This window comes from Chiloscyllium plagiosum, unplaced genomic scaffold (assembly GCF_037043375.1).
Source record: "Chiloscyllium plagiosum isolate Xiang-an unplaced genomic scaffold, Cpla_swu_hap1 HiC_scaffold_29, whole genome shotgun sequence".
Classification (NCBI taxonomy): Eukaryota; Metazoa; Chordata; class Chondrichthyes; order Orectolobiformes; family Hemiscylliidae; genus Chiloscyllium; species Chiloscyllium plagiosum.
The window spans coordinates 4,446,186-4,459,721 of record NW_028270167.1 but is presented as its reverse complement, the minus strand read 5'-3'; the positions used below and the strand labels follow the sequence as shown (position 1 = coordinate 4,459,721).

Genomic DNA, 13,536 nt, shown 5'->3' with positions numbered 1-13,536 from the left:
TAATATTAAACAATAAGATAATGAAAGGAAAAAAAAGGGTAGGGCAAAACAACATGAATTAACTCTTATAATTTGTCTATGATAGTCCAAAAGTTCCTTGGCCTTCTCCGGTGATCCGAAGTTAAACACGGACCCTTCATGGCTAAAGTGTAGTATAGCTGCGTCGCGCAAGAGTATTGAATGTTTAAATCCCTTAAACACTTCTTTGCTTCATCAAACGCCTTCCTCTTTCGAACCAAAGCTGGGGAAAAGTCCTGAAATAACATCATCTTGGATCCTTTATAAGTCATGGCTTGTGGATCTTTCCCAAGATTTCTGGAGGCTTCCAAGAGCATCTGCCTCACCTTATAGCTCTGCAATCGGAACTGGACCGGACGGGGCCGCTGGTTTGAGCTGGGCCCGCATATTGCAACCTTATAGGCCCATTCTACCCTTACCTGGCCTGACCCAGCCTCAAGATTCAATAACTGCAGAAGCCACTGTTCAAGGAACCTTGTAAGCTGGCTGCCTTTTTCTTCCCGTTTGGGAAGGCCCAGCAAACGAATATTTTTCGATGACCTTGATTCTCGAGGTCGTCAATGTGGTTCTCGAAGGTCCGGACTTGCTGCTCGAGGGTCCGGACCCGATCCACGGCTGATTCTGCAACGGCCTTGGAGATCGCAGCCTTTAGCTCCACCCTTCCGACTTGGCATTCGATTTCTTCGCTGTCGCGGCTGTGCTTTTGTAGCGCGGCTGAGAGTGAATTTCACCGACTTCGGGACTCTTCTATGAAAGCATCGATCTTTGCCTCGAGTTTGGAGATTATTTCCACAAGGCTCGCCACCGTATGTAAGTCCCCCGGGACGGCTGCGGATGCCTCTGCTGCAGCTCGGGAGGGTGGGGGAGGGGCTCCTGCCTGCTGAGAACTGCGGGCTCTTTTCCCCCTAGTCATTTTTACAGGAGACTGAACTGCATAAATTTAGTACGAAACCACTAAATACATTAAATAAAAACTATTTTTAGTTGATTTGGTGAGTGTGGTGGGGGAGGGTGGCCCACTTTGTCTAGATCTTGGGAGGAGCACTGTAGACTCAGACTTGCTGAGTCGCCGCCATATTGGATCTCCAACCTATTCATTTCAATGGGGAATTTACCGTCCCGGCAGCCCCCTGGTCCCTGGAGGCTCCCTATAATATGTTCGGGCTGTGGTAAACCACAGGTAACTGAAACCGCGGAAAACGATTCCGTGGATACGGGGATTGCCCTGTATCTAAAATACCACATCGATCCAGCTAAGGAGGTATTAAGTCAGGTGTTCAACTGCTTATGATGGACACAGACAATGACCAAGACTTCCTCTTTTCTCCCGATGTGTTGGGACGTGTGTGTTAGGTGGTGACTAATACACTGCAGCCACCAAGAACTCACCCAATTGCCTGCCAATCCACTTCTTATGAGCTGACTAGCTGATCATGGGCAGGTAACTCAGTCTCAGGGTCATCAGATTCTGACAGATAATGGACCACAGGCAGATGGTTCTGTATCATAGAATCCCCACAGTGTGGAAGCATTCAGCCCTTCAAGTCCACACTGACTCTCCAAAGAGCATCCCACCCAAACTCATGCCTCCATCCCTGTAACCCTGCATTTCCCAAGGTTAATCCACCTAGCCTGCACATCCCTGGACACGGTGGGCAATTTAGCATGGCGAATCCACCCAACCTGCACATCCTAGGACTGTGGGACGAAACTGGAGCACCTACACAGACACAAGAAGAATGAGCAAACTCCACACAGACTGTCGCCCACGGATGGAATCAAACCCAGGTCCCTGGTACTTGGGGCAGCGGTGCTAACCACTGAGCTACTATGCAGTAATATCATTGGGCTTGTGATCCATGAGGTTCCAGACTAATGCTCTAAGGACATGAGTTAAAATCCCATCCTGGGAGATGGCGAAATTTAAATCTTTGAAAATCTGGTATTAAAATCTAGTCATGTTGTGGTCATTGATGATTGTCATAAAAACCTAGCTGGTTCATTAATCTCTTTTACAGAAGGAAATCTGCCACGCTTACCTGGCCTGGCCTACATGTATCTCCAGGCCCATGGCAATGAGATTCTTCTGAAATGGCACCAGCAAGCCACTTGATTCAAGGGGTATTGGAGATGGGTAATGACTAGCCAACAACTCTCACATCCCCTGAGAACCAGTACTTTTATTAATAAAACTTGCCATTCAAGGTCCACGCCTTGGGGATCCAGCAGTGAGAAGATACGTTTATTTTCTTGTTCCCTTGAGGTGGGGGGTTGTGTGCCGTGTCAAGGACAAGGGCATGAGAATGGTTTTCAGAGACCATCCCTTTGCCTGTTGTCTTTGCCTCCAGTTGCCCCCAGACTGAGACAGTTGGAGACTTCCCCCCTCCCCACCCCACCCCCCCTCCAGCAGGCCATTCTGGTCTCACACTTGGGAAACTAGCTAGCTTTCTCCTCACTGGGAAGATGGATGGATTGAGGCCCTTAACCAGCCATTAAGTAACCACTTAACTGCTGATCGGTTGGGAAAGTTGCCAGTGGACCTTCTTGCCCAGTATTTAATTGCAGAGGTGGCAGGAAAGGGTAGGTTTGCGAGAGAATTTAGCTCAATTCTTTCCCCTCTCATTACCTCCAAGTATCTCACTGAGTGAAACTTAGTTACACCCACAATACAAAGCCAGAATAGGACAGATGCTAGAAATCTCAAATAAAATCAGAGACACAAAAAGGCTGAAGGTGTTGACATGAAAAGTTAACTTTGTTCCCCTTTCTCGATGTTGCTAAGTATTTCCAGCATGTTCTTTGTTAGTTGTCAAACTGTTTTTAGGCAACAATCTTCTTCCTTACATAGTAATCCTGTCTACATCCTTCAGTTACAGTCGATGTCTTTGAGATTGGTCTTCTGTTTAATTTTCCTGTCGACTTTTGAGATATGATGTTCTTCCTTAGGTTGGAGACCATATAGTAACCTGTATACACTCCTCCTGATGGGTTCCTCTAAATGTCAAGTACAGTTACAGAAGCATTTCCTTGCTGGTAGATATTCTTAATCAACCTGTTCAGACATCTTTAAAATGCCACTGGAACAAATGGGACTTGAACCTAGACCTCCAGATTCAGAGATAGAGACACTACCACTGCATCACCCAGGCCCTATCAATTCTCCTGTAATAAAGCCTAACTTTATATACTTCCCCAAAACAAAGGAAAGAACGATGGATGCTGGAAATCAGAAATAAGAACAGGATGTGCTGCTTAAACTCAGCAGGTCTGGCAGCAAATGTGGAGAGAAATCAGAGTTAATGTTTTGGGTTCCCTCACCCTGCTTCAGAACAGATCATATGCTTCCCAATTGCTTCCTGTATTTACTGTTAATTTTTAAATGATTCATGAGTAAGGATGGCCACATTGTTGTGCATGCCAACATTTAAAAGTCTGTCACATTTTAGAGAAAGGATTCTACTTTTCTATTTTCCCAACCAAAATGGATAACTTCACCTTTCTCTGTGTTATACACCAGCAGATTCTTAGCTACTCTGTCAGCTTGTCTATATCCCTCAGTTACACTCCACTTTCAAATACCTTTGAAACTGCTCTTATGTTTATTTTTCTCTCTACCTGTTGATCTCAAATGAAAAGCCACTTGTTCTGGGAACAGCAATAGCTAGTGATGCGAAGCTCCTAAAAGTTCCCAATGAGCCCCTGATGAAGTGAATGAGGAGTTGTTAACTCTGTTCACTGGTTCTCAATCAGCAATGATTGCTATCACATCATTTCACATCACGCTGTGCTCCCAGAGAAAACCAACTCCTTCCTGACTCAATCATTTCCTAAAGCCGCCAGTTGCTCACTGGAGAGAGAGTCTCAGACAGAGAGGCAATCACATCTCTGCACTGCGGAGAGATTTGGCCAACTCTGTGAGATTTAGTTACAGTCACTCACCTCGGGATACAGAGATGATAATGTCACACACACAGCCTCAGGACTGAGGTACAGTCCTATCCCAGCTCTCTGTTGGAAGGGTGATATATCAGAGTGATGGTAAAACTGATTCCTTTCAGATTACCAGCTGCCCTGCACCGATAGAAACACAAACAACAGCATCAGCGATTTATCAAGAGCAAGGAGCATGAAATTGATTCTTAACTTCTAATAAGTCAGCTTTAATTTGAAAAGTGTACCAGGAAAGAGTAACACATTGCCAGCTCAAAGTTGCTGGGGGAAAGTGAGGGAGACAAGTGAATTTTCACAAGCTGAGATGAGAAGCAGCCATGGACTCATTATATTTATCGCAAGGGGGTTGGGAGCCCGTCAATGTGAGGTATATATTGAGGGATTGGTCAGGCTGCCCCAAACTACAGTAAAAGCTGGTGCTGCTTCTCTTCATCTTTCCTTTTTTCCCATCATTCGCTTTGGGCTGAATCTTACTTGTTTTTGCTAAGTGCAAGATGCAGCAGGTTTTTAGGAGGGAATTTTACTGCAAGCCTCAGTGAGATTTCCTGCAATGTCTTACCAAACCCGCCCCATTAGCTACCTGCCCTGCCCCTCTGGTATCCCTCATGTCTTGCCCCATCTTACCACACGCACATTCCCAGAACAGCTCATCACTCAGCAGATGTCTCCCTAAAGACCAGCATTTCCCAAACTCGTGTCACCTTTCAAAGCCCGTTGTGCTCCTGGACGGACACTGTCTGACCAAAGCTGCCCTGTATGCTTCCTGACATTTGCCTCAGATCCAGCTGATGGGGGGAATGGATGCCCTGCTCTACGGGCAGGATCCTGTAAGTCTTACTGGAATGGGGGTGATGAAAATCCGGGACTTCCCCTTCCCCCAGGATCAGCAGTTGAGGCCATGCCAGCTGCACCCTCCCAAGTGAGAGCAGTCAGGCGGCTGCAGGATGCCCCCTCTGCACTACCCACTCACTCACTCGGGACACCTCTCTCCACCTTCACCAAGAGTTACTGTAGTGCCATTTACTTTCATCTTCTGTAACGCCTGCCTCTCTTTCACTCCAGGAGGAAAGCAGCCCCCAGATGGGAAGCGAGAGTCCAGAAGGGTAGTGGGCTTTTAGATGTTCACCTCCTCAGCCTTCATGTGGAGAGGATCCTGACTGACCAGCCCAAGTGACTGTCTAATGGGGTCTATGCCCCAGACTGGTATAGGAGGCTGCCCTGACCTAATAAGCCAGGACTCCTACAGTGAATAGTATCACCATTGACCCTGCTAACATCCAGGACAAGACTTCCAGCTTTGTGACTGACCTATCCAGCATGACAAGAGAGCAGGATTATGAGCCAGATCCTTCTGGCTGAGGGGACAATGGGCAAAAACTGAAAACAAGGCAAGGCAGGGATGCTGTGAACATTGGGGTAGGCTCCAAGTGAGTGAGGGCTATGAGAGTGTGAAGATCCCAGGGATACAGCCCAGTTTCTTCCTGAGCTGGGTGTGTGTCTCTGAGCTGAGTATGTGTCTCCCTGAGCTGAGTATGTGTCTCCCTGAGCTGGGTGTGTGTCTCCCTAGCTGGATGTGTCTCTCTGAGCTGAGGTGTGTGTCTCTGAGCTGGGTGTGTCTCCCTGAGCTGGATGTGTCTCCCTGAGCTGGATGTGTCTCTCTGAGCTGAGGTGTGTGTCTCTGAGCTGGGTGTGTCTCCCTGAGCTGGGGTTGTGTCTCCCTGAGCTGAGGTGTGTCTCCCTGAGCTGAGGTGTGTGTCTCCCTGAGCTGGGTGTGTCTCCCTGAGCTGAGGTGTGTCTCCCTGAGCTGGGTGTGTCTCCCTGAGCTGATGTGTGTCTCCCTGAGCTGGATGTGTCTCCCTGAGCTGGATGTGTCTCTCTGAGCTGAGGTGTGTGTCTCTGAGCTGGGTGTGTCTCCCTGAGCTGGGGGTGTGTCTCCCTGAGCTGAGGTGTGTGTCTCCCTGAGCTGGGGGTGTGTGTCTCCCTGAGCTGAGGTGTGTGTCTCCCTGAGCTGAGGTGTGTGTCTCCCTGAGCTGGGTGTGTCTCCCTGAGCTGAGGTGTGTGTCTCCCTGAGCTGGGTGTGTCTCCCTGAGCTGGGTGTGTCTCTGAGCTGGGTGTGTCTCCCTGAGCTGAGGTGTGTCTCCCTGAGCTGGGTGTGTCTCCCTGAGCTGAGGTGTGTCTCCCTGAGCTGGGGTGTGTGTGCCGGAGCTGGGTGTGTCTCCCTGAGCTGGGTGTGTCTCCCTGAACTGGGTGTGTCTCCCTGAGCTGAGTATGTGTCTCCCTGAGCTGAGTATGTGTCTCCCTGAACTGGGTGTGTCTCCCTGAGCTGAGTATGTGTCTCCCTGAGCTGAGTATGTGTCTCTCTGAGCTGGGTGTGTGTCTCCCTAGCTGGATGTGTCTCCCTGAGCTGGGGGTGTGTCTCCCTGAGCTGGGGGTGTGTCTCTGAGCTGGGGGTGTCTCCCTGAGCTGGGTGTGTCTCCCTGAGCTGGGGGTGTGTCTCCCTGAGCTGGGGGTGTGTCTCCCTGAGCTGGGGGTGTGTCTCCCTGAGCTGGGGGGTGTGTCCCCCTTAGCTGGGTGTGTGTCTCCCTGAGCTGGGTGTGTCTCTGAGCTGCTGTGTGTCCCTGAGCTGGGTGTGTATCCCCCTGAGCGGAGTGTGTGTCTCCCTGAGCTGGGTGTGTGTCTCCCTGAGCTGGGGGTGTGTCCCTGAGCTGGGGGGTGTCTCTCCCTGAGCTGGGTGTGTCTCTCCCTGAGCTGGGTGTGTCTCTCCCTGAGCTGGGTGTGTCTCTCCCTGAGCTGGGTGTGTCTCCCTGAGCTGGGGTGTTTCTCCCTGAGCTGGCTGTGTGTCTCTGAGCTGGGGGTGTCTCCCTGAGCTGGGGGTGTGTCTCCCTGAGCTGGGGGTGTGTCTCCTTGAGCTGGGTGTGTGTCTCCTTGAGCTGGGAGTGTGTCTCCCTGAGCTGGGAGTGTGTCTCCCTGAGCTGGGAGTGTGTCTCCCTGAGCTGGGAGTGTGTCTCCCTGAGCTGGGTGTGTGTCTCCCTGAGCTGGGTGTGTGTCTCCCTGAGCTGGGTGTGTATCCCCCTGAGCTGGGTGTGTATCTCCCTGAGCTGGGTGTGTGTCTCCCTGAGCTGGGTGTGTGTCTCCCTGAGCTGGGTGTGTGTCTCCCTGAGCTGGGTGTGCGTCCCCCTGAGCTGGGTGTGCGTCCCCCTGAGCTGGGTGTGCGTCCCCCTGAGCTGGGTGTGCGTCCCCCTGAGCTGGGTGTGCCTCCCTCTGAGCTGGGTGTGAGTCCCTCTGAGCTGGGTGTGAGTCCCTCTGAGCTGGGTGTGAGTCCCTGAGCTGAGTGTATGCCCCTGAGCTGGGGGTGTCTCTCTGAGCTGGGTGTGTCTCCCCCAGAGCTGGGGGTGTCTCCCCCTGAGCTGGGAGTGTGAGTGCTTGAGCTGGGTGTGTGTATCTGAGCTGGGTGTGTCCCCCTGAGCTGGGTGTGCGTATCCCCCTGAGCTGGGTGTGCGTATCCCCCTGAGCAGGGTGTGCGTATCCCCCTGAGCTGGGTGTGCGTATCCCCCTGAGCTGGGTGTGCGTATCCCCCTGAGCTGGGTGTGCGTACCCCCCTGAGCTGGGTGTGCGTATCCCCCTGAGCTGGGTGTGCGTATCCCCCTGAGCTGGGTGTGCGTATCCCCCTGAGCTGGGGCTGTCCCCCTGAGCTGGGTGTGTCCCCCCCTGAGCTGGGTGTGTCTCCCCCTGAGCTGGGGGTATGTCTCCCCCTGAGCTGGGGGTATGTCTCCCCCTGAGCTGGGGGTGTTCTCCCCCTGAGCTGGGGGTGTGTCTCCCTGAGCTGGGTGTATGTCCCCCTGAGCTGGGTGTGTGTCTCTCCCTGAGCTGGGTGTGTGTCTCTCCCTGAGCTGGGTGTGTGTATCCCCCTGAGCTGGGTGTGTGTATCCCCCTGAGCTGGGGCTGTCCCCCTGAGCTGGGTGTGTGTCCCCCTGAGCTGGGTATGTCTCCCCCTGAGCTGGGGGTGTGTCTCCCCCTGAGCTGGGGGTGTGTCTCCCCCTGAGCTGGGTGTATGTCTCCCTGAGCTGGGTGTGTGTCTCCCCCTGAGCTGGGTGTGTCTCCCCCTGAGCTGGGTGTGTCTCCCCCTGAGCTGGGGTGTGTCTCCCTGAGCTGGGTGTATGTCTCCCTGAGCTGGGGTGTGTCTCCCTGAGCTGGGGTGTGTCCCTGAGCTGGGTGTGTCTTCCTGAGCTGGGGTGTGTCTCCCTGAGCTGGGGTGTGTCTCCCTGAGCTGGGTGTGTCTCCCTGAGCTGGGTGTGTCTCCCTGAGTTGGATGTGCCTCCCTGAGCGCACAGTGTCCTTGCTGCAGTATTACAATAGGAGTTACCATGGGCAGCACTAAGTTCCAGCAGTATCCTGTAAGTATATCAGAGATGTGCAATGAGAGTTTAGAGATACTGATTCATCAATGTCAATGTGTGGCTGGTGCCTATGGAGCGTGGCCCTGAGATGTTTCCATTCTGTATCCAACATGGAGCCCTTTTGGAGCAAATGGTACCCGTTCCCTGCTCTGTTTTCTATGTCAATATTTCTCAATGCCTAGCTTGTTTGACACATTTGGTGAAATGGGAAACTGAATATTAATGATGCTGTTAACAAGGTGTTTAACAAGCTGTAATCCCTCTTCATTGGCAACCTGCCGCTGTCTGGTAAGAAACTTGCCCCACCACTCGTCTAAAGTATAACACAAGCAGGGATGGTCCTGATGTCGAGATGGGCCTCACTGGACCTCTCGGTCTAATTCTGTCACAAATCTCACCATCACTCAAGCCCTTTTTCCGCCCAGTCTCTCTCTCTCTCTGACCTCCTCTTTCTAAATCTCATCCTTTTATTCTCCATCTTTTTACTTCTTTGTACTATCAAGCCAAATAATATAGCAGGAGAAAAGCCTTTTGAAAAATTACTGTGTGCAAGGGATGAGTGAGAGAAGATCTGATTAAGGAAGGATGTTATTAGGGAAGGATATTATTATAGGAAAGGTATTATTAAAGCTGGAGAGAATTCAGAAATGATTTACCTGGATGCTACTAAGAGTGGAGGGTTTGAGTTATAAGGAGAGACTGGATGGGCTGGGACTTTTTTCACTGGAGCGTAGGAGGTTGAGCGGGACCTTATCGAGGTTTATAAAATCCTGAGGGGTACAGATAAGGTAAATGACAGGTGTCTTTTCCCTAGGATGGGGGATTTCAAGACTAGGGGCATAGTCTTGGGGTGAGAGAGGAGAAAGATTTATAGAAGACATAGGGGGCATTTTTTTTTACACAGAGAGTGGTTGGTGTGGGTACAGTTACAATGTTTAAGAGACATTTTGATAAGTTCATGAATAAGAAATGCTTAGAGGAATATGGGCCAAGCAGAGGCTGGTGGGACTAGTTTAGTTTGGGATTGTGGTCGGCATGGATTGGTTTGACCGAAGGATCTGTTTCCATGCTGTATGACTCTAATAAAACAGTGAGGAAAAGGCAAGACAGCACAATAGCAATAAGGGAAATGCTAACCAGCGTGTGGTGGGAAGGGAGCACATCAATAGATAAGGTGAGTTGTTGTAAAAATAATAAAAAGACAGAATTAAAGGCAATCCTTCTGAATGCAGCAAGATGGATGAATTGTTGGCATAGATAGAAATAAACAGGTGTGATCAAATTGCCATTCAGAGATGTGGCTGCAGGCTGACCAAGACTGAGATTCTAATATTCAAAGGTATTTGAGTTTTGGAAAGGTGAAGCAAAAAGGCAGAGATGGAGTAGTGTTGCTTTAAAGGATGAGATTAGTGTGAGAAGATCTTTGATCAGCAATTCAAGATATACCATCAGCTTGGATGGAGCTAAGAAACATCAACCAGAAACAATCAATGGTAGGACTTGTTTATAGGTCACTAACCAAATCAAGTCACCATAGCCCCTTTCTCTCTCTCATTGAAGGATTAACCTGAGGGTCACCACACCTCTGGCAAGGAGGGCCGGGAAGGGGTTGAGAAGCTAGGATCTTCAAGGTGCAGGAATTGAAGCCTTGCTGTTGGCATCATTCAGCATTGCAAACTAACCATCCAACCAGCTGAGCGAACCAAATCCCACAGGATGAAGGTCACTAAACACCAGTTATAACGTCAAGCATGGATTAATGCAGACAATTGCATGTAGCGTAAGTAATCATAGAGTCTTAGCGTCATAAAAATGTACAGCACGGAAGCAGACCCTTTGGTTTCGACTTGTCCATACCAACCAGATATCCTAACCTAATCTAGTCCCATTTGCCAGCACTTGGCCCACATCCCTCTAAACCCTTCCTATTCATACCCCATCCAGATGCCTCTTAAATGTTGTAGTTGTACCAGCCTTCACCACTTCCATTGGCAGCTCATTCCATACACATACCACCCTCTGTGTGAAAATGTTGCCCCTTAGTTCCCTTTTAAATCTTTCCTCTCCCATCCTAAACCTATCCCCTCTAGTTCTGGATTCTCCCAATCCAGGAAAAAATGACTATTCACCCTATCCATGCCCCTCAATCTACATGACTTCAATCTACATATAGACTGGTTAAACGTAAATAGCACTAATGCTCTTGGGGATGAATTCCTGGAATATGTAAAATGGCTTTCTGGAACACTTAGATTAAGGATCAGACTACAGAATAGATTATTTGAAGTTTAGTCATTTGTAATCAGAAAGGGCTAATTAATAATCCAATTGCAAAGGCATCTCTAGAGAAGACTGATCATAGTATGTGGAATGTGACATCAGGTTCAAAAATGATGTCATTTAATCTAAACAAAGGAAACAACAAAGACTGGGAAGCGGCAGGGAATGGTATGATGGTAGACAAGCAGTGAATATATGACTTAGAATAAATTTTACATTCCTTTGAGGCATTCAAACCCAAGCAGAAATGTGATTCAACCATGGCAAAAGGAAATTAAAGATTGCATTAGATCAAAGGAAGCTTATAAGGTTGTCAAGAAATTGTAGCCTGGGAATGGGGAGCATTTCAGAATTCAACAAAAGTGGACCAGGAACCTGATAAAGAAAATACAGAATATGAAAGTAAATTAGTGTGAAACATAAACATGGACTGTAAAAGCTTCTATGGGTTCTAAAAAAGGAAAGAATCAGCAATGACAAATGTGGACAAACTGTAGACAGAGATTGGAAAATTGATTAAAGGAAATAAAGAAACGGCAGGGAAACTAAATAACTAGTTTGTGTCTGTCTTCATGGAGAAGTATATATTTTTTAAAAACTCCCAGGAATACTGTAGCACGGTGACTCAGTGGTTAGCACTGTTGCGTCACAGAGCCAGGGACTTGAGTTTGATTTCAGCCCCAGGTGAATGTCTGTGTGGAGTTTGCATATTCTCCTTGTGTCAGCATGGGTTTCCACCAGATGCTCTGGTTTCTTCCAACAGTCCAAAGATGTGCATGTTAGGTGGTTTGGCCATGGGACATGCAGGGCTACAAGGATGGGGTGGTTCTGGGTGGGCAGCCCTTCAGAGGGTTGGTGTGGACTTGATGGGTTGAATGGCCTGTTTCTACATTGTAGGGATTCTATGATTCTACAAAAGATCTACGGGATAGTGAGAATAAGAAACTGAAAGAAATTGTATCACTAAAACAAATTAGCACTAAGAAATTAATGGGCTTAAAATTTTTCAATGCTTAGACTACATCCCAGAATGTTGAAAGAAATATCTTTAATATTAATGGATATGTTAATGAGCCTTTTCTAAAATATTGTTGGTTCTGGAATGATTCCCCCAAACGCAAGATGGCAAATGTTACTGCATTACTTAGGAAAGGAAGACGAGAGAAAAGGAGAGAGGGATCCACAGGCCTGATATCCCGAAATCAGTAGGAGGTAAAATGCTAGAACCTAGTATAAGAGAAGTGATACCTGGGCATCCTTGAAAATAATGGTGAGATTGGACAGGTTCATAATAGCTTTATAAAAGGAAAATCATGTTTGACAAATCTGTTAGAGCTTTTGAGGATGTTAAGAGCAGAATAGGGAAGAGGGAGCCAGTGAATGTGGTGTATTTTAGAATTATATGATCATGTCCCACACACAAAGTTGTAAGCAAATGAGAGCTCATGGGTTTGGGGATGACAAATACATTCAATAACCTTATAGGCTAACTTCAATACTTACATATTCCTGGGGATTTTGTTTTAGCAACTTCAAAGCCACTCAGGACTTAATTCCTTCTGCCAGACTGTTTTAGAGACTGCTTCACTATATAAAAGAACCTTGCACACTCACTGACCTTCTGGTTGGTTATGTTTCTCGAAAAGCACCTCTTTCCATCCCTGTCTCCCTGCATCATAGGATGCCTTGCTGCTAGGCAATAGTTCAATTTTACTTGCCCCTCTTCTACCCTTGTTCTCCAAAGCATTGTGTTTCTCATCTCAAGGTTTGTTATTAGAAGTATGTATCTCAATGTATGTAAATAAACTCCAGATAAACCATTATCATTCACACAACTGACCTAGCATGAAACTAAAACAATCTCCTCTTCTTAACCAACATGATTTAGAAATACATAGGCAGTAGGGCGGTTAGCACTGCTGCCTCACAGCGCCAGGGATCCGGGTTCAATACCTGCCTCAGCCGACTGTCTGTGTGGAGTTTGCACATTCTCCCTGTGGGAGCGAGTTTTCTGAAGAAGGGCTCGTGCCGGAAACGTTGATTCTCCTGCTCCTTGGATTCTGCCTGACCTACTGCGCTTTTCCAGCAACATATTTTCAGCCCACACTCTCCCTGTGTCTGCATTGGGTTTCTCCGGGTGCTCTGGTTTCCTCCCACAGTCCAAAAATGTTCAGGTTACATGGATTGGCCATGCAAAATTTCCCATAGTGTCCAGGGAATAGCAGGTTAAAGTTATTAGCTATGGGAAATGGAGGGTTACAAGGATAGGGCGGGAGGGTTGTTCTGGGTGGATGCCCTTTGGAGAGTCAGTGAACTCAAAGGGCTGAATAGCCTGCTTCCACACTGTAGGGATTTTATGATTCTATGAAATCAAACTAAGCATGGTTCTGTCCATGTTATACTCCAAGTTTCCAAACCATAATAACATATAAGTCTTCATCAGATATTGATCTTTTCTCTGAGCTTCATGTATTTTCTGAAATTTAGAGAAGATTAATCATCCTATTGTGAAAAATATAATTGTAGAATGTTAAAACTTAAATATTTATGGCAGTGTGATGGCCTAGTGGTATTATCACTAGTCTGTTACTGCAGAGACTCAGGTAATGTTCTGAGAACCTGGGTTCAAATCCTGTCATGGTGGATGGAATTTTAATTCAATAAATATCTGGAATTTGGAGTTTAATGATGGCCATGAAACCATTGCTGATTGTTGGGGGGGAAGAAATCCCTCTGGTTCACTAATGTCCTTTTCGGGAAGGAATTTGCCATCCGTACCTGGTCTGGCCGACATGTGACTCCAGACATATAGCAATGTGGTTGACTCTTAACTACCCTCTGGGCAATTAGGGATAGACAATAAATACTGGCCTTGAGAGTGGTGTGGGGT

General features: G+C 48.0%; 1 pseudogene; it reads left to right on the top strand.

Annotated features, from left to right (window-relative positions):
• The first annotated feature begins 578 nt into the window (after positions 1 to 578).
• Positions 579 to 13,536, top strand: part of LOC148142237 (uncharacterized) — a 43,119-nt pseudogene continuing 30,161 nt past the window's right edge.